The sequence below is a fragment of the Dipodomys spectabilis genome, unplaced genomic scaffold (assembly GCF_019054845.1).
Source record: "Dipodomys spectabilis isolate Male_0828 unplaced genomic scaffold, ASM1905484v1 ptg000178l, whole genome shotgun sequence".
NCBI lineage: Eukaryota > Metazoa > Chordata > Mammalia > Rodentia > Heteromyidae > Dipodomys > Dipodomys spectabilis.
The window spans coordinates 4,147,732-4,174,324 of record NW_024870855.1 but is presented as its reverse complement, the minus strand read 5'-3'; the positions used below and the strand labels follow the sequence as shown (position 1 = coordinate 4,174,324).

Sequence of the window (26,593 nt, the reverse complement as noted above, 5' to 3'; positions counted from 1 at the left end):
TTTGCTACATATTAGATAAGTACAAGTTGGGGTTTCTGTTAAATTTTATCACCATATGTAAGTCAATTAAGGACATAGAGGGTTTGGGTGAATGAAGTGGAAGACATTTATTTCTCAGTAATGCACTGAGTACCTACTATGTATTAGGCACAATGATATGTGTAGTCAGATCTTGCCTGGTACATTCCAACTCCTTGTTTCAGCCTCCTGAGTCATGGGCCACCAAAACATGGCACCATCTCAATTCTTTCTAATAAGTCTAAAGTTATAAGGAGAAGAATGTGTACAGGCAGACTGTAGCAAGTATCCCCAAAGAGATTCAGATGACTATGAGAACTGAGAATGAATTCAGGAGACAGGAGTAAGTTCAGGCTCCCTCCCACTCCCCGTCTAAACAGTAGTGGGTCCCTGATGCAGATCCAAGCTAGGGTTCCTTCACAGATCAAATGGGCTGAACCTCCACATTGAAGACTTCCACACGTACCACCGGCTAGGACTGGAGTGTCAAGGATTATTTCTTACAAGTGACTATTCCATTCTCCTCAATCAGTTCAAAGTCTCACAAACACTTAGTAAATGAATGTCTACTGAATGGTAGGCAGAGAATAATGAAATGGGCTGAGATCTGAGGATAGTGGTTTGAAGAGAGCCCGGGGAAGGAAAGTCTGTGAGACTTTTACCTCAAACTAACCACCAAAATGTTGGAAGTGGAGCTGTGGATCAGGTGACAGAGCACTAGCCTTGAATAATAATAATAAAAAAAAAAACTCAGAGTGCCCAGGCCCTGAGTTCAAGCCCCAGTTATAGGACAAAAATATAAATAAATAAAAGAATTAATGGTGATCACTTTAAGTATCATCAGTTACAATGTAAAACAGAAACATAGTAACAAATACTTTGAATTTATTTGGTATATATTTGTATGTATGATTATATATACACATGTAATGATATAATGATGATCCATATATGTATGTACTGAATATATCTATATATCTTATATGGCTCATATATAGGGGTAAGATAGATAGACACATACACATACATATATATGATACTGAATATAGAGGAGGGATAATTATATCAAACTGGCCATAATAGATAGCCTTTGACAGCTTTAACTCTTCAAACTGGTGGTAAAATGATCAAAACAAGATAAGGAAGGTGAAGAAATCAATGTGGGGTTATCCAGGTAGAAGGCAGCACTGGAGGAAAGAGAAAGATCTGGTACTTCACAACATGCCTAAGCATTCCTCTACTGACTCCAGTGCGTGACCCGTCAGGGTAGGCTTTCTGAAGGCTGCCATTGTTGCCTTGCTACTGTGGGCTTGTAATTATTGTGTTTCACAGAGCCACTTGGAACCTTCATGAAGAATCTTAGCAGGAAAGAAAACAAAATTCATTAATATTGTCTCATGATTGAGAGAGAGAGGGAGTTGAGGAAGATTTTCAGAGGCCATCAGGTACAGGCTATATGCTACGCTTGTCGGAAGCCAAGTCCAACTTACAAGTGGGTTAGTCTTGTAGTGAAAGTTGATAGAGCTCTAGCTGGATAAAAAGGAATTTTAGAAAATTGTAGCTTAGATTAATGGGACCAAAAGCCAATAAGAGATAAAGTCATGAAAGAGCTTGCTTATTGGTTTGTGTCATCCTTTATTCTGTACATTAATAATAGGGAGCTATTGATAACAAGTATCTAGTCCATCTGGTTGCAGAAAGCACTGCCAGTGCAATGCGTAGAAAGGATTAGAGAGGAAGAAGAATGTTCTGGAGACAAGCAGGGGCTGATGAGCTAGACAGGATCTGAGATGAGGAGTTATGAGGCTCATGCTGGAAAACAGGTATTCTCTACTCCAAGCAAACTCCTGAGTCAGGCTTCTGAGTTCTCACTACCAAGGCCAGAATGTGCCTGATATGGGATAAGCAACTCCTCAGTGTCAAATTAACCATCGTCCAATGGGCAAAACCATCAAGTTTAGTTCTGTCTTTTACTTTGTAGACATTTCCACTAGAGTAGTTCCAGCAAGAGGTTGACCAGTTGTCTCTCTCTAATACTAACTCTTGAGATTCCCTTTTTTAATCATTGTATTCCAGAAAGACCAGGAGGTAAAAACTATTTATACCACATGCAGCCCTTCATGCATGTTTACTCTCTCCCCAGTTGTCAGGTGTGGACATGTGTCACCTGCTCTGGCAAGCCATCCTTGACTCCATTTTAGAAGCATGATCCCCATCCTCTTCATTCTGTTGGGCCACACCATCTTCATTAACTTTCCACAGTTAGAACACATGCCTCCTGTGACTTTCATGCCATAATTATTCCCTTTTCAACCAAACTATAAGCTATATGTTTTATGCAGTAGTAAACATCCAACATTTTCCTTTACCTTTAGTTTCCATTTGTTGTTTAGAAGTTCTTAGACAGACATCCAAATGGCATTCCCTCTAGTGTTGACATAAGCTTTTTAATAAGTATTTGAAGATGGCTGTCGAGTCTTGGCAAGGGTCTTGCTTTTGTTCCTGCCCTCTAAAGGAAGCCAATAGAAGAGTGAGATCTCTCCCACAGTGGTTAAAAGCTACACTGAATTCTGGAGATAAAATTATTCATGTGGATAATGAATCTATCCCTCAACAATGAAAACTTTCATCCTTTAAATGATATTAAACTTGCTGGTGGCTGGTAGCTCATGCCTGTAATCTTAGCTACTCAAGAGGCTGAGATCTGAGGACCACATGTTAAAGCTTGGGCAGGAAAGCCCATGATACTCTTTTTTTTTTTTTTGGGTCCAGTCGTGGGGCCTGAACTCTGGGCCTGGGCACTGTCCCTCAGCTCTTCAGCTCAAGGCTAGCGCTCTACCACTTGAGCCACAGCACCACTTCCGGCTTTTTTCTTTTTGCTTATGTGGTGCTGAGGAATCGAACCCAGGGCCTCGAGCATGCAAGGCAAGCGCTCTGCCACTGAGCCACTTTCCCAGCCCCCCATGAGACTCTTGTATCTCCAATTAATGAGCAAAAAGCAGAAGTGGAGATATGGGTATGGTGCAAGTGGTAGAGTATTAGCCTTGGACAAAAAACTTAGGGAAAGCACTCAAGCATTGAGTTCAAGTCCCAGGACTGGCACACACACAAACACACCCACACACTATGATAACCTTCATAAAGAAAATTCTGATCTATGATTTCCAGCTTCTCTTTCTGAAGTTACACACAGGGGTGGAATGACTAGAATAATGAGGATGAATACTATAATGCTTAATTATAGCTCAATAAAAAATATAAATAAGGTTGTCAGTCATTTATAATTACCTCTTGATCTGATCCTTCCGGAAAGGAAGGAGTGAATTATGCTCCCTTTGGAAGTGAATTAACCCTTTCTGGCTCTTTATTGCGACAAAGCTATAATTTTCCAAGTGTAATGCTTGCAGCAAAACAGTTCAATTATAATCCAAACACAGGCAATTTACATCCTCATAGGATTAGTGCTCTTGGTTCCTATTTATGAGGAGTCAGACATCAAATGGAGGCTGTCTCTGTGGTAACCACTCTGTGGCCACATTATTGGAGCAGAGTTGAGACTTGTTTAGGATGCAGTATCTCTTGTCTGTGAGGACTGATCTGGTGGAATGAAGCAGCTCCAATGGGAACAGCCCACAGGGCTTCTGCCAATGACCTGGAACCCGTGCTAAGAGGTGTCTGTGGGCATCTGTAGGTACCTGTGGTTACAGCTGAATCCGTGTATCTTTGGAAGCTGGTTCAGATGTGTTCAGAGGAACCAGAGCTGTGACTCCACATAATAGGCTAGGGAGCACAGGTCATTTGGCCCAAGATGAGGCCAATTAGCCCCAATGCCTTCCAGTACAGTGAATTGGGCAGCTAGGGTCTCGTAAGTCATCAAGCTAGCATTTCCCATCACCAAGCTGGGACACAAAGTCTATCTGGGGTTCATGTATGTTTCACACATGATATAAGGCCACTAGGAAAGAGGATGCTTGTCATGGAATCTGAGACTGTCAGGGCAGGACCATGCTGGACGTAGCCGAGAACAACACAGGGCAGTCCTTTCTTGTTTTCTTTTGCATATCACTAAGCAGTAAGAAAGCTGGATGCCAGCATGTGGTGACTAAGCAGTGCCATCACCAGGCTGCAGGGAGGTGGATGGCGTCTCCATTGGCCCCCTGTGGGATCCCATGGCAGCTGTGTGTGTGTGTGTGTGTGTGTGTCTTGTTGCTTTCCATGCACCTTCCAAGTAGGAAGAAAATGAGTTGAGGGCTAGGGGGCTAGGGGTCTTGATAAGTGGCCCTGGGGTTCCTCTTGCTTCTCTTGATGTGGCTGGGACTGACCTACTCTGCCTGGGTAGCACTCAGACTTGGGAGCAGTAGGGCTTGGCAAGGGCCCTCCCCTGTGCACAGTCCCCTGCGGGCTCTCCTGGTGTCCTGCAGGTCCTGTCCTGTCATGTGCGACCTCTGTACCTCTCCTTTTCTGTTAGATCCTGGACCTCAGTTTTGCTTGATAAAATCCCAGGCATCCTATGGTAAGCATGCATCTCAATATTGCTAGCAAGAATAATAAAATACCTAAAAAGTCAACAGGCATTGTGGTTCACGCCTGCAATCCCAGCAACTCAGAAAGCAGAAATCAGGCAAAAAAAAAATTGCGGGACCTCACTCAACAGAAAAAATCTGGGCAAGAGTACTATGCCTTTCATCCCAGCTATCCGGCCAGATGGGAAAAAAAAGCAAAACCCTATGTTAAAAATAACGAGCACTAAAAGGGCTAGAGGCCTGGCTCAAGTGGTAGAGCACCTGCCTAGCAAGTGTACAAGCCCCCTTGAGTACAAGCCCCAGTACTATGTAAATTCATATAGACATACATGAATGTTATCAAGACAACATGTAATAAATATTAAATTAATAGTTACTAATAAAATATTAAAATAATAAGTGAGGGGCTGGGAAGGTGGATCAGTGGTAGAGTGCTTGCCTCGCATGCATGAGGCCCTGGGTTCGATTCCTCAGCACCACATAAGCAGAAAAACCCAGAAGTGGCACTGTGGCTCAAATGGTAGAGCACTAGCCTTGAGGTGAAGAGCTCAAGGATAGCACCCAGGCCCAGAGTTCAGACCCCACGACCAACCAAAGAATAAATAAATAAAATAATAAGTGAGTACATACACTTCTTTAAAGTACACACCAATATATCTGACAATGATAGTATGTTCCCCTAGCAATGAGAATTTTATCCATACTATTTTATTTAGCGATTTTAGGCTTCACAGGCCAGCCAGTTTTTTTTTTTTTTTTTCTCTATCCTGCCCTTGTAGCCTGAGAGAAGCCATGGATTGTATGTATGTAAGTGGATATTCCTGCTAATACAACTTTATTGACTAAGGCAGGTAACAGGACTAAATTCTGTCTACAGACGGCCCACCAGCCCCTGACCTAATGGAGCTGTTCTGAAGTACTAGGAGTGAGTTGTTGGAGTGACTGAGCCGAGCACTGGGTGAGGAGGCAGGAGGCCGTGTGGCTGAGGATGGAGGGTGATCTGGCACAGTCAAGGATTGAACTCCAGACCTCCTGCTAGCTTTGCTTGCTTGGCTGGTGCTTTACCATTGGAGTCACACCTCCACCCTAGTCATGTACCACTGAGCCTAGTTATGTGTTCAGATGGGGTCTTGCAAATGTTTTTCCCTGGCTGGTCTCAAAATGGGATCCTCCCATTCACAGCCTCTGAATAGCTAGTAGCTAGTATTGCAGGAATGAGCCATTAGTGCTCAGCCTATCTTGTATTTATGGCTTTGCTGTTTTCAAGATTCTGCATATCAGGGATTTCAGCTACAGGGATGCATTGGTCTAAGAGGTTTTCACCTTGACGTATTTATCTGGTAAAGGAGCTAACATTTACACACATAAAAATATGGAAACAAAACATTTAATCAAGAGAAAAAAGCATCTGCTCTGAGGTCTGAACACACATTCTCCATTTTTCTTATTTTTCAAGTAGTCGACCCTTCTCTTCTGCCCAGCGTTTGCCAGGCATGGTTCACTTCTCAAATCCAGAAGCAGTACAAAATATTTCTGTCAAACTGGGTCCCGATTTTTAGTACTGAAATATGGACTTGATTAAGAAGAGAAGCGATGGGGATTGGCTAAAGTTATAGGAATGTCTTTGCGGCCGAAGCCAGGCTTAGATTTAGAGGGTGTTAGGCCTGGAAGAAACTTCAGAAGTCGTGTAGCCCAACTCTTCTTTTTTCCCACAGGCCGAGGAGATGAATGGACAAGGCCAAGCGTAATTCTTAGGCATGGAGGAGCCTGGGATGGAAGGCAGGGCTCGTGGCTCTCAGGGCAGGGAGGGTTTTCACTCTTCCTGAAGGTAGAGGTGTCGGCCTCAGGCTGGGCTGTGGTCATTCATCAAAATGTGATTGTATGCCCACTGTCCCCATGGCAGGGTGAGGGGAGAGGGCAGGGTCTTGTTGTAATTAATGCCCCGCGTAATGGTGCTTGTTAGAGGATGAAGTGGGGTGTCGGTTTGAGGGTCAAGAGGTAGGACATCACTGGGCTGGAGACCGACCAGGAAAGAGTGGAGAGTCACTGGAATGCAGCACCGGAAGCTGGGACTTTGTCACTGAGGCAGGGAAGGCAACAGGTTAGCACACGGTGATCATCTGGGTTTCAATCCTGCTTCTGACCATTTGCACATCCTTAAAAATGGGCTTAATAATGGTTCATCACTGGCATCGTCTTTGTCTTGAACAAAGAATGAAGGTGAGAAAAATCAGCCCCATATCTTGGGTAGAGATGTCTCAAAAGGAAGTTCACCTGGTTGAAAAGGATTTTCTTAATTCATGGAAAGAAGCATAACGGGGCACTGGTGGCTATGCCTGTAATCTCAGCTAGTTAAGTGGCTGAGATCTGAGATTTGAAGCCAGCCCAGGCAGGAAAGTTCCATGGGACTCTTAGCTACAAATGAACCAGCCAAAAGCCAGAAGTAGAGATGTGGTTCAAGCAGTAGAGTGCCATACTTGGATGAAAAAGCTAAGTAAGAGTAATAGTGATTACATCAAGTCCTACTCTGGACATAAAACAGAATGGAGCAGCACAAAGCAGAAGAGAACAGACCAAAATAAAACAGAAAAGAAAAGAAAGAAAGAAGAGCTGACGATCCTGTAAGTTTTATGATGCGGCAGCATCAGGTGGCAAGGAAGAATGACACAAAATAAGAGAGGGCAGAAAATGACATTAAACAGAGGCCTTAAGGGTGGACAGAGGTGTCCTGTCAGTTCTCAATGCAGCAGTGTTGGGAGGTGGGGACTTTTCAAAGGGCTGATTTTTTTTTTTTTTTTTTTGCCAGTCCTGGGGCTTGAACTCAGGGCTTGGGTGCTATCCCTGAGGTTTTTTGTTTGTTTGTTTGTTTCCTCAAGACTAGCACTCTACCACTTTGAACCACAGTGCCACTTTCAGCTTTTTCTGAGTAGTTTATTCGATATAAGAGTCTCATAGGGGGGAGGGGGGAGGCTGGGAAGGGAGGTGAAGGGTAAACAAAGGAGGAGGCTGCAATGCTTGGTAAGAAATGTATGCATTATCCTGCCCATGTAATTGTAACCCCTCTGTACAGTATGTTCTCAAATAAAATAAAATAAAATTTAAAAAAAAAGAGTCTCATAGACTTTTTTTTATTTTTTAACCTGGGCTGGCTTTGAGCTAGGATCCTTAGATCTCAGCCTCCTAAGCCAGGATTACAGGTGTGAGCCACCAGTGCCTGGCTCAGGGCTGTGTTCTTATGAAGGGATCAATGTCATTATTTCAAGAGTGGGATTAGATATCAAGAGAGTGAGCTTATTATTGCAGAGAAAGATTTAAGAGCAAGTTTGGACCCTTTGGGTGTGGGGCTAGGAAGGTGCCATTGTCCACATAATTTTATAAATTTAATGGACTTCCCAGTCCAAAGGGCTCCTCGCCACCATCTTCCAAGAGAAAAATATGTTCTGAGTCCAATTAATATACAAATATAATGTGTGTATTACAATCAGTATAAAAACATAAAAGACAGCAAGACAGATAAAGAAACAAAGTCTGGCATATGTATGAGTCAAGCGGAAAAGGTCAGTTAATGTGGTGTTAGGAAAATGAACCCTTAGATATGTATTTTAATGTTTTTTTTTCTTTCATGCATTTGTTTCTAACGCATTTATAAGATTATTTCTTTGTTGCTTTGTATGTCCCTCCCCCACAGTATAACACCTGCTTCCACTATATTTGATGTCAGTATAACTTGTGGAGGAGATGGGGAAAAACAAGTCATTTAAGGACACAGGTGGACCTGTTGCAACAATGAGAAGTACAAGTTGTCATGTCGAAAACGAGCTTTACAACGTTGGTGCAGGGGGGGGGGAGAGGAGGGGGGGAGGATTGGGAGGGGGGTGGGGGGAGGCTGGGAAGGGATGCTTGATAAGAAATGTACGCATTATCCTGCCCATGTAATTGTAACCCCTCTGTACAGTATGTTCACCAAATAAAATAAAATAAAATAAAATAAAATAAAAAAAGAAACAAAGTCTGGTTGAACAGCTCTTCAATTAGAGAGTAATGGCATATTCTCTATGTGAGTATGTGACAGGGGCTTCAACAGGGCAGTGCTAAGATCCTGCTGGAGTGATTTAGTCCTGTAGGCCAAATATAGCATAGTTTCATCAGGCATGGTGGCTCACACCTGCAGTCCTAGCTACTCAGGAGGCTGCAATCTGACAGTCATGGTTCTAAGTCAGCCTGGGGAGACAAATCTGAGAGAGGCTCTTACCTTCAATTAACCAGGAAAAAGCTGAAAGTGGAGTCAGGGCTCAAGCGGTAGAGTACCAGCTAGCTGTGAGTGAAAAAGGCTGAGCTAGAGAAAAAGGTCTTGAGTTCAATAAATACAGAAATAAAATTGTAGCCTACCTTTTGTACAGAATGAGCTCAATGGGTAAAATTTATTGTTTGCTCATAGCTGTATTAGGAGTTGAGTTAAATCAAGGTAAAAATAGATTGGCCACTGAAAATGGCCCTTGTTTATTTGTTTATACTTCAAAAATAGGCCAGATACTTTATGTTCCTTTTTCTGTGGATAGCTCTGCCTTCTGACAAAATTGTCAACAAAATAGATGATTTATATATAATAATGCTTTTCCTTGATCCAAACTTCTCACCTCCAAGTATCATTAAGATAAGATTTCAGTGGTTGGTTTCCAACACATGAATTCCAGTAGACACAGTTGAAGCACAGCAAGAATTTTGTGGAATATCTTAAGGATGGCTTGAGGAGAATGATAACAGTGGTCTGAGAAACACAGACGTAAGCTTAGGTTCACACCTGTAATCCTAACAATGTGAGAGGCTGAGATCAGAACGATGGAGGTTTGAGGCCAGCCTGGGCAAAAAAGTTAGCAAGACTCCATCTTGAAAAATGAGGTTTGCATGGTTGTGTGTGTGCCTGTAGTCCCAGCCACATAGGAGATCTAGGTAAGAGGATTACAGCCTGAGGCCAGCCTGAGGACAAAAGTGTGAGATCCTCACCTAAAAAATAACAAAAGCAAGAAGGGATTGGGATGCGGCTCAGGTAGTAGATCACCTGCCTAGCAAGGGTGAGGTTCCGAGTTCGATCACAGCACGGTATGTTTGGGAAAACACAATTGGTAATGCTGGTGGGATGGGTGGTGATGGGTGGGGAGAAAGGGAGAGGAAATGATGGAAGAGGTGCAATGGATGAATCACACACAAAAACAAACTTGTTGAATTGAAACCCCCTTGCACAACTATTTGATGATATTAATATACACACACACACACACACACACACATATAAAATGAGAAATGAACTCAGCTGAAGGACCATTTCAGAGCAATCTAGGTAGGGTAAATGACTGGTATAAAGGCCCTAGGGCATAAGTATGTCTGAGGCACTAAAGGGAGACTAAAGGAATTGTTTAAACATAATGAGCAGGGAAGAGAGGTACAATGTGGGGGTGAGGGACTCTGTCTTATAGCATTGATTTAACCATTGAGAGGCCTTTACCCTGTGAGTCTCAGGCAGTTTTAACTGCCCTAACTTGTGTTCTAAAAAGCTTTCTGGCTAAGAATGGACCAGAGTGGGGGAAGGTGGACATGAGGAAGTGTTCTGAGGCAGTTTCAATAATCCAGGGTAATGATAGGGCTTGCAAGAAGGCAAGAAGAAGGTTTATTTTTTTCCTCCAGATTCTCTCCACATTGGCTTCCAACTCTCCCCCCTTCCCCCGACCCCAAGGTGAGTTGTTGTAGGGGGTGGATGTAGAACCCTCAGATTTTATATTCCCTGGGAAGTTGAGACTTCTTAGGGAATTCCTGTAAGGTAATTGTGAAGCTTATAGATTTAAAAAACTCATTCAGCCAGGTGCCCATTGCTCATGTCTATAATCCTAACTACTCAGGAGGCTCAGATCTGTGCATCACAGCTTAGGAAAGGCTGTGAGACTCTTTTTTTTTGGGGGGGTCCGGTCGTGGGGCCTGAACTCTGGGCCTGGGCCTGGGTGCTGTCCCTCAACAGCTCTTCAGCTCAAGGCTAGTGCTCTACCACTTGAGCCACAGCGCCACTTCCGGCTTTTTTTCTTTTTTGCTTATGTGGTGCTGAGGAATCGAACCCAGGGCCTCAGGCATGCAAGGCAAGTGCTCTACCACTGAGCCACCTTCCCAGCCCCAGCTGTGAGACTCTTATCTCCAATTAACTACGTAAAAGCTGGAAGTGGCGCTGTGGCTCAAGTGGTAGAGCACTAGCCTTGAGCCACAGAAGTTCAGGGACAGAGCCCAGGCCTTGAGTTCAAATCCTTGACCGACAAACAAAACAAAACAATCAAAAACAGCCAACCAACCAACAAAAACTCATCCAACTCTCTAATACAAATGGCAACATTGGTTCTGGTCCAGGCTCCCCCATGGTGGTTTCAGGAAAGCTATTTACTGGTCCCTGGCCTCATTCACCACTGGCCCGGGACCTAATTACTGGCCAGTGGCAGGGCAGAGCCCAATGAATGGATGGGCAGCCACGAACGTTCAGTGTTTGGCACAAAAAGCCCATTTTTCTTTTCATTCTAAGATGTTGAACAAACTAGATGCGAGAGACTTCAGAAACTATATACCAGCAAATTATTGAGTTGGGAAGCAATAATTAGAAAGGAAATGAAGAAAATGGCTGTTGGGGGGGTTTTAATGTGAAATCTGACATTGACAAATCAGAGGAAGCCTTGAATTAGAAATGTGGATATTTCCACTGATTATCCAAGATAACTCATATCCTCCATTAACCTCGTCCATCTTGTTTTGCCTTTGTGAAGGAGAATTAGAGAGCAGAAGCCATCTCTTGCAAATCATCAGGCCCTGGGTTGTTGGGACCCAAATGTTTATTCAAAGAGGAGGGGGATTGGGAGAAAGGAGGTGAAGGAGTGGAAAAATAATTTGTTTGCTAAGCCACTGAGATAAAAGTTTGTTTCCTCACTATGTCGGGAGCATATAGGGGAAACAGAATCAGAGAGAAGCAGGAGAGCTCTGACACAATGCAATCAGCCCAGACTAGGGAAAGTTAGATTCTCAACCCTTCACTTTACACGCCTGTCTGAGGATAAACAAGAGCCCCACATGACTGTGCCCTCAAGAGGTAGAAGCTGTCCTTCTGCCCTTATGAGTCCAAAGCAAATGTGTATGTTCAGGGGATTATGTTTTCTTTTTCTTTTTCTGAGAAAGATGCCACTGGAGAGACAAGTCACTATGTGTCATCTTTGTTTGGACCCATGCCAGGATGTGACAGGCACAAAGAGAGTTCAGCAGCAGGGCTGGATGAGATACCATTGGAGTTTGCTCCTCCTGTGGAGTCCCTCCACCCACCCTGCTTGGCATGAGTCCCGGGACAGATATAGCCCCCCTGGCCTAGCTGAAAGTCTGCCCAAATGACAGTAGTTAGAACTGGAACGGTGTCTCTGTTCAGCATAGTTAGAGCCTTGGCTAGGCAGAACAAAGACTCCAATTGCTATTGGTTCACAGGGGGAACTCCATTTAGGTCCCAGGAGCCCCACTCCAAAGCCTCGGCTGATGGAGAACAGGAAGGGATACTGGGGCCGGAGAAAGGTCATATGAATGGGACCAGTCAGGATGTGTCCTTCTGTACCTGACTTAACATAATGCTCTTTAATTTCATCCCCCGTGTCTCAAAGGTCAAGGTTTTCTTCTTCGTGACTGAATAATATTCCACTATATCTGCAGATGACATTTTCTTTCTTCCTTTAATTTCTTTCTTGCCCTCTCCCTCCCTCCCTCCTTCCCTCCCTCCCTCTTTCTTTCTTTCTTTCTTTCTTTCTTTCTTTCTTTCTTTCTTTCTTTCTTTCTTTCTTTCTTTCTTTCTTTCTTTCTTTCTTTCTTTCTTTCTTTCTTTCTTTCTTCCTTCCTTCCTTCCTTCCTTCCTTTCTTTCTTTCTTTTTGGATAGTCCTGGGGCTTGAACTCAGGGGCTGGGTGCCTCAAGGCTAACACTCCACCACTTTGAGCCGCAGCCCTACTTCCGGTTTTCCGGTGGTTAATTGGAGAGAAGAGTCTCACAGACTTTCCCGCAGGGGCTGGCTTTGAACCATGATCTTTAGATGTCTGCCTCCTGATTAGGATTACAGGCATGAGCCACCAGCACCTGGCTAGACCACATTTTCTTTACACACTTGTCCACTGATGGAACAGTAGGTTGATTCCTGATCTTAGCTTCTGTGAATAATGCTGCCATAAACAAATGACTGCAGATATCTCTTCAGCATTTCCTTTGAACATATAACTGAGAGTGGGATTGCTGGAATCCATAGGGCTCTTAGTTTTAATAAATTCAGGAACCTCTGTGCTGTTTTTATAATGGCTGTACTAATTTACATTGCTTCCAACAATATATTCATGTTTCCTTTTCTCTCTGCCTTTATCAGTTTTTTAGTAACTATTTATATATCCATTTTTTATATATAGTAGCCATTCCAACTAGAACAGGGTGACCTCTCATTGTGATGCTCATAATTGGCATCTCTCTGAATCACACACACACACACAGATGCATCTTCTCTTATGTCTGTTGTTTTTTTTAAGTCTTTTGCTCATTTCCTAATTGGATGCTTACTTTCCTGTAGCTTCTTGCACAAGTCCTTTGTGTATGAGCCTCTTCTCAGATGTCAGCCTTGCAAACATTTGTTATCTCTTCACTTCCTCGATTGCTTCCTCTACTCTTTTTAGTTTCAGGCAACTCATTTGCATGCACTTGCACACCAACCAGTGTATTTACTAGTAAGTTTATAACCTAAATCTAGCTTCCACATAGAAGGGAAAACATGCATCCTTTATCTCCATGAGCCTGACTTACTTCACTTAATATAGTATCCCCTCCCCCCCGCCCCGCCCCAGTCTTTCCATTTCTTTACAAATGGTATAATACCATTTGTAAATTCCATTGTGTAGATACCATACATTTTCCTGATCCATTCGTCCATGGAGGGGTATCTGGGCTGGTGCCATACCTTGGCAGTAGTGAGGAGCCATCTCACCAGATGGGCCTCCAGCCCATCTCTCTTAGCCTTTGATAGTAACGTGCCTTGTTGTATGCCCCTTTGGGTTGAATCTGGTAACTGCCTAGCTTCTTGCCTTTGGAAGGTGTAATATTTTTACAGACTTAGGAAAATCTCAGCAACGATTTCCTCAACTATGCTTTCTTGCTCATTTTCTTTCTCTCCTTTAGGTGCTCAATTATGCAAAGTTTGTTTTACTTGATGATGTCCAATAGACCCTTTTGGCTTGCTTCATTCTCTTTGGTTCTGACTGGCTAATTTCACTAGTTCTGTCCCCCGATTCTGCTCCTTTATCTGGTCGGGGTGGCGGGTGAGGGACTTTTCACCGCCCTCTTCTTTAGTTGTCTCCTTTTCCTTTAGTTCTTCTAGTTGGTTTTAGTTTTTAATTTTTTTTGCCAAACTTTTCTTTCTATTCATGAATTTGTTTACAAATTTAATTTTTGTCTGCTTGTTTTCTTTTCTTTCTTTCTTTTTTTTTGGGGGGGTCTGGTCGTGGGGCCTGAACTCTGGGCCTGGGTGCTATCCCTCAGCTCTTCAGCTTAAGGCTAGCGCTCTACCACTTGAGCCACAGCACCACTTCCGGCTTTTTTCTTTTTGCTTATGTGGTGCTGAGGAATCGAACCCAGGGCCTCAGGCATGCAAGGCAAGCGCTCTACCACTGATCCACCTTCCCAGCCCTCTGCTTGTTTTCTTACAGCTCCTTGAACTATGGAAGGCTATGAATTCGTTGTGGGTCATTTCACAGAACTCCATTTCTCTTGGATCCGTTACTGGATCTATTATGGTTTCTTTGGTGAGTGGCCTATTTCCCTGATTTTCTTTTTCTTTTTTAGAGTCCTGTGTCGGATGTTCACGCCTAAATACTTGATGATGTACACGCCTCTTCTGCCTTTACAAGTGTTCACAGGTGGTAAAAGATTTTACGGTTTCATACTGGTAGTTAATCATTGACCTGGAGTCCTTCCTATTCTGTGGAAGATATATCATGAGCACCAGAAGTGGATCATCCTACCCAAACTCTGGGTCTAGCTGGCCAGCACGCAGTACAGCAAGGGCTCAGAGCCCCTCCATATCCATGGCATGATGACTCCTGCCTCAGAGCCCACAGTGCTCAGGCAATGACAAGGGACAAGCACCTTTAAATAAACACAGTTTCTATATTTTATCATCTTATTAAAAATAAGAGACAGGCTAGGCACTAGTGGCTCACACCTGTGATCCTCGCTACTCAGGAAGCTGAGATCCAGAGGATCACAGTTCAGACAACAACAAAAGGCCTGTGATATGCCATCTTCAAAAATAATCATCAAAAAGCTGGGCTGGACGTATGATTTGGGTGGTTGAGAGCCAAGTGAGTAAATGTCAGACCCCGAGTTCACATTTCATTAAGGAGAGGAGTTAAAAGAAAAAGAAAATCGAATATAATATTGGAGGAAAAGCCCCCTGTTAAAACCGACAGATGTGTTTTAGCTTCATTTACTCTTCCATGTAAGACTGGCTGAGATCACGTTGCCTGTGCACATTGCGGAATGTTCCAATTCTCTTAGCATTACCACCTAAACATCTTGCCAAGCTTTAAAAACTCTTTATAAACATCAGATTTAATAGCAGCATGATTGTCTATCACATGGAATTTCATCACTTGCAAAGTGCCTAATAATTCTACACTTTTGCACATTTGTTTACGACATTGAGCTGATATAAATAATTGTGTAATGGATATTCCGCCGGTGTTTTGGATGATTCTTTTCAGATGGAGTGTTGGACATACAGCAGCTGGGGAAAGTGTGTGTTCGCATTTATCCGGCCATTTAAAACCTTCTCAGGCTTGGGGAACTGTGAGATCAGCAGCTTATCCACTTTGTGGCTTTCGATCAACAAAGATCAGCCCTGGACAGCTGGGTAGACATCCTGAAACTTAAATATCAAGTTTTCTGGTAACTAAGCCTGTGTCTACTCTTACCCAAACTTGGTGGCTTAGAAACATCACCCAGTAATAACCAGCTTTTCTGCTTTATGTAACATTCTGTAAGTAGTCTTGGCTCCTCCTAAGTTGGAGTCTGGTGAGCTCTAGATAGCTGTGTTGAGTACTGAGCAACCTACAAGAACTGCCATCTACAGATTGAAGAGACTCTTGGGTTTGGGGACGCAGCATTACCTAGGTGGGTTAGATTTTCATTACTGTGGAAAAGAATGGAAACTGTGGGTGGAGCAAAGGCCTATTTGTCCTATGGGTTCATTGATCTCAGTCCGCGATAGACCAGGTCCATTGCTTCCAGAGGGGACACAGAGCCTTGCAATAGAGATGCCGTGAAGTTGGCAGAGATGCTGTGAAGGTCAGGAGGTGCTCACCTCTGGGCAGCCAGGAAATGGAAAGGAGGAGGAAGAGGAAAAACACATCCTCCAAGGCACATTCCCAGTGACCGACTTCCTCTGCTTTGCTTCCAACACATCTTGAAATCACACCACCAGCTGAGGACTGACCTTCAGTACCTTCAGTGCTGACCTTGAGGCTGTAGGGAATGCTTTATATTTAAACCATAACATTAAGGAATGAAGTCAACCTCAGTGCTCATCAACAGATGGACCACAATCCTCCTATTTATGCTAGAATGATAGGCAAGCTTTGTCCCTTTAGATGAGGTTTTGTGAACTATTGCATTTGGATTGTGATTTCCCCCCTCCCTCGAGATCCAGCTTCCAGAATATCACAAATGGCAGACACCAGATATTGGTTGAAAAGGGGTTTCATGAATTGTTTTTGTCCAGGATGGTCTCCAACCACTACCTTCCTTATTACCACTATTCTCCCTATCTCTATCTCCTGAGCAGCTAGGATTACAGGCATGACCTATTCTACCTTACCCAACTGCAACTGGAACTCAGGGCCTGGGCATTGCCCTTGAGCTTTTGTGCTCAAGGCTAGTGCTCTACACTTTGAGCCACAGGTCCACTTCTGGTTTTTAGGGGGTTAATTGGAGATAAGAGTGTCAGGGACTTTCCTGCCTGAGATGACTTCAATCCTCGATCCTCAGATCTCACCCTCCTAAGCAGCAAGGATTACAGGCATGAGCCACCAGTGCCAAGCCTAAATGCAACTCTTAATAAGCCTCATTGTGCTTTCTAGTTCCTGGTTTGCCTGACTGAGGTGTGAGTGCTTGCATATCATTGGAGTGGAGGCTCACCCAGATGGACTTTTCAGCTATGGTTTGCCTCTACCAACTCCACTCACTATGATGGTGGCAGACACTAACTTCCCTTTTGATATCCAATTTATCTCCCAAAGTCAAACCATCAATTTTAAGTTAGTCCTTTAAGAGCCATGAGATGTTTCTTGATTTCATACTTGGACATTCTCTGTAAGAAAGTCCTACATGAAGTCTCTACAAAGGACAGGTTGGGACTTAGCACAAGAGAGTGTGCTGGGTCATAAGGGTGACTACTCCCTGCCCCGCCCAGTCCCCATTACTCCACCCTCTGAAATCTACTGAGGTTTCTCAGCTAGGTTCCTTCAATATGCGTCCTGTGCAAGCCATTTCTGAAGCCCGAATGCCTCTCCAAAAGGTTTATTCTAAAGCAGCATCTGGCATTTTCATGCTGTGTACACAGACTGACACGAGTTTATACAACACCCCCATAGAGGTGTGTAGAGAATTTTTGGTCTCCTTAATTATTTTCCCACCAACTTAGCTGTTAGTGCCATGAAGAAATGATGCAAACATTTTCATCAAGCACAACTTTGAATGGAAAAAGTGAAAAGACCCATAGGAAAACCCTGGCCAGTACTTGGGTAGCAGGTGTCTGGTGTCTATCTGCTTAGGCTATATATGCTTGGATGGAGTACAAGTTCTGTCTTCTTAAAAATGGTTTGTGTAACTTGTGTTCTAGGAAGGAATGCAAGACAAGATCTTGTGTCTTAGTTTGGACAAGCTTCCTGTCCATGGATGGAGCTGGGTTAAGGAGTTACTTGAGAGTGGGCAGGCATGCAAGAGGCTTTGGGGCCAAGAAGTGGGAGGGGGCTGAGGAGTTTTGACAAAGGGAGGATTCACAAGGATGTCCCATTCCAAGCCTCACTGGGGCCACAGCCAGAGGTCACGGGAGGGGCATATGGTTCTTTGCATTTAGAACAATAAAAAGGCTATGCTCTTGACAATCACTTGCCTGAAGAGAAAAAGTGAGCTCAAGCCTGGCTCTGGAGAAGTGGGTATCATCTCTTAATTCTTGTTTGCTCATGACTGGCACTCTACCACATGAGCCATGCCTCCAGCTCCTATCTCTTAGTCCTTTCTAGGATTAAAATCTAAGGCACAAAAACACGATCCATCAGGTTTCCTTTAGTTTGTATTTTTTTTTAAAATCCTAGTGTAACTGTTGTCAGGCAACGAAGCAGCCAGCTTCCACACAGTCCCGAAAGAGCCAAGGGCCTTTCGACCTCAGGGTGACAGACATGGGCCTGGTCCACAAGACAAAGCATCACTCTCAACTCTGCATTTTTTTCCCACACACATGCATGAATCTATTCTTATTTAAATGTACAGCTGTCTGCTTATGTCTTATTAAACTGGTTTCCAGTATCTTTTGTGCATTTGTCCAGTTAGGAAGAATACTCGATAGTCTCAAAGAGTATTCACACCTTATTTTGACTAAAGAGGTAGATATGCTATCTTTGTAGAGCTCGTAATTCATCAGTAAACCAGATGGGTGCTGGTGGTTCACACCTGTAATCCTAGCTACTCAGGATACTGAGATCTGAGGATTGTGGTTCAAAGCCAGTGAGACTCTGATCTCCAATAAACTACTAGGAAAGCCGAAGTGGAGCTGTGGCTCGAGTGGTAGAGCACTAGCCTTAAGCACAAAAGCTCAGGGACAGTGACTAAGCCTGAGTTCTCGGCCTCAGGACCAGCTTTTTTTTTTTAATATCATGAGTAATTTGACCAATAGGTGATCTCATACCCAACCTCCCAAGTAGCTGGGATTATAAGTCTAAGGTGCTGGTGCCTGGTTCTGTATTCTTGTAATGCTTAGATAGTTGATTTAGATAAACTCAATGGTTAGATATGTGTTGAGAGTGTATCAACACACTTCTGTTCATACACTGGTGATATAAAAGTAAAGCAAACATTCTCGGCTAACAAGGGGCTACCTTAGTGTGTGTGTGTGTGTGTGTGTGTGTGTGTCTGTGTGTGTGTGTGTGTGTGTGTGTGTAAAAGCGACAAGCAACTAAGTAATTATAGCCCCACAAGAAGAGCTTGTGATAGAAGCACAGAAGGGACAGTGCAAGCCACTCACACCCACCTATTGGTTAAGAATGAGTCTCGCAATTTTTTCTGACTAGGTTAGCTTTAACCTTTGATCTTCCCAGTCGCAGCTTCCTGGTTAGTGGGGGCACACGTACAAGCCACCATGTATAGATAGTAGTTTAAGAGATGTCCTGCAAAGCTTTTCTGTTCCAATTGACCTTGAGCTGTAAGTCTCCTGTTCTTAGCCTCCCTGTAGCTGGGATTATAGGGGTGATGCCCTCCCTGGTGCCAGGTATGGGTTTAGATGTTATGAAACAGGCACTGTTAATCACTTCATTTCCCCAATGAGAATATGGAGGTACAAACTGTGCCTAGTGTCAGATCCACCTGGAGTGAACGTGGCCTCTTCCCCTTCCTGGGATACCCTCTTCCCTTTCCTCAGTGAGCAGTTTAAGTTGGCTTGCCTTCAACAGGGCAGTAAGACCTACACAGAATAAACGTGATGGCCCAGTATGGTATTTTTCTGCACCACCTCTTCCCATCTATGAGAATAGGAAAAAGAAAATCTCACATCACGAATTATCAGCATGATACATTTACTTTTATTTTATTTTTTTTTAAAGGGAAGGCAATAGCCAGATAGAGATGAGGACAGAATGATATGATAGAGGTCTATTGGGCCACCACATGCTACCTTTGGTTCCTGAGGCTGCTGGTGCAGTGTCCTGCCAGGAAGGGGCTGAGTTTTCATCATTTATAGGAATGTCACCCTTTAGCAAGTCTGGCCCCTAAGTGCTCTGAGAATGAGCCCTGGGTTCTTTCCTGCTCTCCTTCCACTCCTCCCAACCCCCGCCCCCCCAGCCAAAACAACAAAAAATCCCTACCTCTATTTCTCTTCTCTCTTCTGGTTCTGACCACAGCAGGTGGGAGGGGCTCTCCCTCCTGCCTCAGCCCCTGAGGCCCCTTAATCCCCTCTCAAGGGCTTAAACCGATCCTTTCCAAAGGCCCAAGTCAGGCATCCCTCTTCCCTCTCCTTCTGCCCGGGCCTGTCTGGAAGAGACATTCTCCAGGCTACTCACAGAGACGAATGCAGAGCTTGAAGGAAGCCCCTGGGCGTTTTGTTGAGCCTACATCTCACGAATGCATCCGGATGTGGAAGATGTACCTAGACTTTTCCAAATAGTTGGGATATTTCTGGCCTTTGGGGGGTGGCTGGCGGGGAGAGGGGGAAGCTCACTCAGGTGAACTGCAAGGCTCACTTCTGTCACCTGGGGCCAACTCCATGAAGTCAGGCCCGGTAACCCTTCCCTTCAGACAACTGTCTCCAATCACCATTTGAAAACATCCCCAAGGCTATTGTCCTCAACCTTTACTTAAAGATCATTTCTAGGAAGCATCCAATTTCTGCCGCTCCCTTGGGCTGTGGTTTAAGACAGGCTTCATGGTATTTACTGTTTATACTTGGAAGCTGACAGCTATTTAAGGGCAAAGAGACTTCAGCTGCCACCATCTAGCATGGCTTTTACCACTGATGCATTTACCAGACAGAATAAGCTGGAATTTCAAGGAAGCCACATTTAACATAGTGCAGGGAGAAAAGGTGAAAATTTGGAGTTATTTTCTTCCTGAGGGATTCTGTACCCACTGTCACATTAAGTGAACAAGAGAGCAGAACAAGAGCCTGGTTGGGCATTCAGGACACAGCCCCTCCCCATAGAGGTTTTGCATCTCTCACCATGGCCTTGAGCAGTTTTGTGTACAGGCCCCTGGACTCCACAGCACCATGGCCCTGAGCAGTCATACATACAGCTCAGACCACTGAGCATCATGCCCATTGTCCCTGGAAGACTGTGAAAAGCAAACAGATTGGACCCTAGAAGTGTGTGTGTGTGTGTGTGTGTGTGTTGGAACCCGCAGCCAATCAGAGGTGCTGAAAGATGTGTGGAGTCTCTGATTGGATCTGTCTGCAGACTGACATAACCCGTGGGCTGGGTCACATAGCTCTCTCCTAGAGACACCTTAGCTGCCCCTGCATGATGCATCCCAGGTGGATCCTTCCCTTGACACCCTCCTGTCTAGTAGTGGGAGCTCTACTTTTTCTTTTTCTTTTTCTTTTTCTTTTTCACAGGAGAAGTGCTTGTGGTTTCTGGAGGCCTAGGTGTAGAACTGGCACACTGTCACATCCAGGGAGATTTAGACCCTATGCAAAAACATTTCTGGAAGATTGGCCCATTTGTAAGGCATGGGGGGCGGGGGGGAGGGACAAGGTTTGGAAAGAATGTAGAGTCCTGAGTCTCAATGTGTGAACAGGGTGTGTGTGTGTGTGTGTGTGTGTGTGTGTGTGTGTGTGTGTGTGTGTGTAATCTTGATTCCTTGAATGCAGCCTGCTACCGAGGTCTTATTTATCTTTCAGTCCACGTGCCTCAGGCAACATTTGGCCTGTAGTCTGTATTCGGCAAATGACAGTACTCCACATCTGTTTGAGCATGATTTTGCATGGATTCCCATGTTACAAGAGCACTTCCCAGGTTTTCTTGTAACAAGCACGAGTGCTAACATCTCCAAAGATGCCTCCCTGCCTTCCTTCCACACCAACTTCTAGCATAATCACTTTACATTTTTACAAGATGGATGTAGGTCTTGATTCGTTGTTTTGCTTTGCTCAGCATCTGCTATGATTTCATATCTGTTCTCAGAATTAGAGTTAACCATTTTCTCTTTCCCTCCCTCCCTTCTTCCCTCCCTCCATCCCTCTCTTCCTCTTTCCTTCCTTCCTTCCTTCCTTCCAACCTACCCCACTCTCTCCTTTCCTCACTGCCTGTTCCAGAGCATGAACTCAGAGTCTGGAGTCCCATGGTTTTGCTTGGCTTCCTTGCTCACAGTTGGCTCTACACCACATAAACCATACCTCTAGTCTGGTTTTTGCTGATTAGTTGGAGATAAAGTCTGGCAGACATTTCTTTTTTTTTTTTCTGATAAAAGAAGCAACTACAGAAAGCCTTTATTATAGTTGTTCAAAGTAACCAGTGCTATTGAGGAAAAAAAAAAAACCAAAAACTCAACAACCTCCCCAATACTACTTTCAAAACCATTATCAAACTTGATTTTCTTTAGAATGTAGTTATTGTTTCACAGCATTAATTAAAAAACCGACTCAGATTTTTTATATATATATAAAACAATGCAAACAATTACTGAGCTTCATCTTCTGGACAAGAAGTTAGTCTCTCTTCATAAAAAGCAATTACAAGCCAGACCCAAAGAAACATAGGTCCCATGGTTTCCCTTATTTGCAATAACTACTATATGTCTGGGACAAGCAGAAAAGGTCAGATAAGATAATGTTAAGCAAAATGAACCCCAAGATAGGAATACAAGTGGTTTTTTTCTTCTTGCTATTGTTTCTAATGTATTTATAAGGTACCATGTGATTTTTTTTGTTGCTTTGTATGTCCCTCCCCCATGGTATAACACCTGTTTTCACTGTATTTGATGTTGGTATAATTTGTGGAGGGGCAGGGAAAAAACGAATTGTTTAAATAGGGATACATTGCAACAATGAGATGTACAGATGCTATGTTGAAAAATGAACTTTACAATTTAGGCAGAGATGAGGAGGGTGGGGGGGTGGGGGGAGGGGGGAAGTGTAGTGGAGGTGGGAGGGAAGGGATGGTAGGGGAAAAACAAAAGAGGAGGCAACAATGCTTGAAAAGAAATGTAATCATTACCTTGCTCATGTAACTGTAACCCCTCTGTACAGTATTTTCACAATAAAAAACTTATTTTAAAAAAAACAATTACAATCTGAGGACATTGCATATTCGCCTCTTTTGCCAGCATCAAGTCAGCTTCATCTGAATCTTTCCATTTCATGAGAAACATCAATTCTCCACTGCTGTCGGTGGCACCAATTATTCGTTCTGGATCTAGACCCCTGGCAAAGCCTCTTGGTTTGTCAGTGGTATCTCTTTTCTTCTTTGATTTGCTATTATCAGATTCACTGTCCGATATTTTCTTTTTGTACCATCCTTTTCTTTACCAGCTTTTTGAGAATTAAGAAATGCTTCAGTTAATTCTGGACAATCTAAATTTTCTTCAGGTTCCCAAGTATTATCAGCATCTGTAAATCCCTTCCATTTCAGGAAATGGTCTACCTTCCCATTCACTACACGTCGGTCCAGTACTTTTTCCACAACAAATTCTACAGGCTCTGCTTCTTCAACTTTCTTACTCTTTCCATTCTGTTTCTTTCCCATTTTTTGCAATGTAGTTTTGTTAGAGGCCATTTTAAATTGTAGACTTGAAGAGCTATTACTCAGATGCTCTGGGTCGCAATCCTGCAGCAGCAGCAGCAGCATCTACCAGCAGACATTTCTTCCCAGGATGACTCCAGTAGTTAGGATTTCAGGGGTGAGCCAAAGGTTCTTTCTTTAGCAAAATTCAAACCTGATTTTCATATCTTTTTAATGATGTTTTGATCTTCAACTCCATAAACTGTAAAATTCCTTTACTGGTCGGATCTGTTGACAGTCATGGTATGAACATCACAAAGTTTGCAACGGTTGACGGTGGATTCATTTGTCCTGTGCTTGGTTTATGAGAGACAATGGAGTCTTCTCAGACTTGCCGGTGTCTGCTCCTGAGATTTTTCTCTTTTCTGTTAATGTGTGTTGTTAGGGTTTGTTCTACATGCTTAGCCTCAGCCTAAGCAATATGTTGATTCATACTCAGTGTGGTGCCCTGAGCTCAAGCCAGTAGCACATTTCACATCCATTGTAGCTTATACCACCCCTATCTAGAATGCTTAGGACTAGCCGTGCTTTGGATTTCACATTATTATTGTTGTTGCTGCTGTTATAATTATTATTTGACTTTGGGAATATCTGTCTATACACAATGAGCTGTCTCTGAGATGGCAGCCAAGATGGAAGAAATGTTTGTTTCATAGGCAGCTTATATAGATGCTCACATGTCCCAAGGGGACTTTCAGACGTGCGTGTGCCTTGCGGCCATGTCACCTGCCACTTCTCACCCACTTGAGATCACCTGTGTCATATTCTACCTGGACAGTCATGCTGACATCAATTTTCAGATCTGGGAACATGTAGACTCTGTATTATTGGATTTATGGGTGCTCAAACTGGACGTAAGACCCATGACTAGTTTCCAGTATATAAGGGTTCTATTTATCGGTCACGTATCAAGTGGCCAATATGCAGTAAACAAAACATTCTGTTTCATAAATCATTTTCTTTTCTCGAATTATTGACCATAACACCATGTTCTTAAGACCCTTTCTTTGTATCCCTCATCCTTTTTGTTCAAGTGCTTCACTACGTCTTCTCTCAAACCATGCAGGCACCAATACTTTCAATAATTTTGCAAAATTCTCACACTAAACCTTTTAAAGATTTGGTCATGTCACTTCCCTGTTCCAGGTCTCCTTCTCCTCCATTTCCTGGGAAACCAGAATATACTCTTTTGCTACCTGTGACGCCCACACCTGGAGTCTTGGAGTTCCATCTTCTGTCATCAAATGTGTGTTTTAGGAAGCTGATTTCTTTCCAAAGGAAACTGTGGCACATCCTGTCTACCTGATGTTGTATCTCATCTAATGAGGAAGCCACGGAATCAGAAAGTCTGACGTGCGACAGGCCCACACTGACCAAGCAGGTTGCTCACAGAGCTCATCATGTGAAAGGCAGGACCTGCCTCTCTAGTTGTGCACACCCACACACTCAGGACTCAAACCTTTCCCTTGCAGGGTTCAGATCTGCACTTGAGACACTGAACAGCATCCTTAAAAATTATTTTATTGTAAAGATGCTGTATAGGGATTATAGGTACACGAGTAAGGTAATGAGTACATTTCTTGCCGAGAACTGTTACTCCTTCCCTTGTTGTTCTCCTATTATCCCTTTCCTCTCCCACCTCCTTCATTATCCCCACCCCGAAGTTGTAAAGTTCATTTCCAATATACTTTCTTCTGGGCATCATTGTTGCAATGGGTTATCCTGTGTCCTTGTTCATCATTTTCCCAAACATCATCCTTTAGAAGACATCTGTGGAAAGCAAGTGGCAGAGAGAAGATAGTAAGTGCAAGCCACAGGAAGTGGAAGTCCCACATGGGTAGAAATCAGTTCATGAGCACTGGCCAACAAGTGGTCAGGGCTGAAATACAAGCACAGAGTGCCACTGATTGGCAGCTTCTAAGTAGGTAAATGGAGGTTCAGATTGCTGGCTGCTGGTGAAGTTTTTCCTGGTGTTCCATTGCACTCTACCGCCCGGTTTTTTGAATGCCAAGGCAGCCAATTCTCTTCAAGACACAACTGTAAATCTCCTGTAGTGTAGTAGCTCCTGCTTTCCTTCTGGGAATCGGTTTCAAGCCCACAGTGGGTATATTTTTGTACCAAAGGCTATTTACGCTGTGATTTTCCTATATATCCCTTCCTATGATAGAGTTTACTTTGTGAATTGGGCACAGGAAGAGATTAGCAAAAGTAACTAATGTTGACACCTCCTATATAACAAGAGATTGTACGGAAGGTTATTTAAAACATAGGAATGCTGAATTTCTAGACTCTTCCATTGAATGATTTCAGATTGTTGTTGAGCACAAAAAAGCAAAACTTCTGACGGGGTCTTGTTGTGTTCTTTTCTAACTCAACTACTCTGCACTCCTCCAACCAGCCCATTTGTCTTCTGCAACAAGAAAAGACCTGATTAAGGCAGGAACAGGACAGTAACTGAGATTTAGAAATTCAGAGTCATCTGTCCTAATAATTATGGTTTAGTAGAGGAACTTTTTTCTCCCCTCCCCTTTTCTCCCCTTCCGTCTCCATTTCTCCTCTTTCTTTCCCTCCCCTCCTCTCCTCATTATATACTTTCCCCTCTCTCTTCTCCCTTCTGTTCTCTTCTCCCTCTTCTCTGTGGCCAGATACGATCAACACCGTCATATCCCATTAACCCTGGGCAGCATCTCTTCCATCATTTGCCCAATCATGTATTTTGTAATCAGAATCATTCAAGTTCAAGGAGGCTAGGGGCCAGCATAAACTCTGACTCTGCAGAGCAAGCCTTTCCCTGGTCCTCCCCTCAGAGCCTTGATGTGTCTCCACTTCTACTCCAGGTCAGGGCCTCAGCCATCTGTTGGAATTCTTAATGTTCCTCTCCTTCCTTCCCTTAGACCAAACCTTCCCAACACATGGTGTGTGTGCAGATATAGTACACAGTGTCCCTGCGGACACAGGCCTGTAGGGGTCAGCCCTGGCAGCAGCCAACTGAGTCCTCATCTTCCTCTTCAGTGCCAGTGTCGTCTTGGCTCCTTGCTCCTGGGCTTCTGCAGTTACTTTGATCCTGCCCAGCACTGCTCAGGTCCTGCATCTGACTCAGACTGGTCCTGTTGATATGGGACAGTCCTGGGACTGCCTCCTAACTTGCTGACCCGAGCCACATTCAGACCTGTTCAGGGGTTGGCCTGCCTCAGTAAGACTCGGGCTTCACTATGGAGGAACAATTCATGCAGACAAATAAAGTCTCCCATTGATGTAAGGTGTCTCAATTTGCTCCCTGTCACTGAAACTTCCCAGAAACGTCTCCTCACAAGACTTGCAGCTCTCCCTGGGAAGTGGCACGCTGTGTGCCAGGGCCAGCATCAGGCCCTCTCTCAGGCATGCTGAAGTCCTTTGGACTTTTGCTCTAAAAGAGCTGCTACAGCTCTTCCTGGGGCCGGGGACCTTTATTTAAAAGATCTGGGGTGTCTGATTCTGC

The 26,593-nt window shown here is 43.8% G+C and overlaps 1 pseudogene; it reads right to left on the bottom strand.

The window, feature by feature from the left end:
• Positions 1-22,014: 22,014 nt before the first annotated feature.
• On the bottom strand, positions 22,015-23,158 carry LOC122120887 (annotated as a pseudogene).
• Between the last annotated feature and the right edge of the window lie 3,435 nt (positions 23,159-26,593).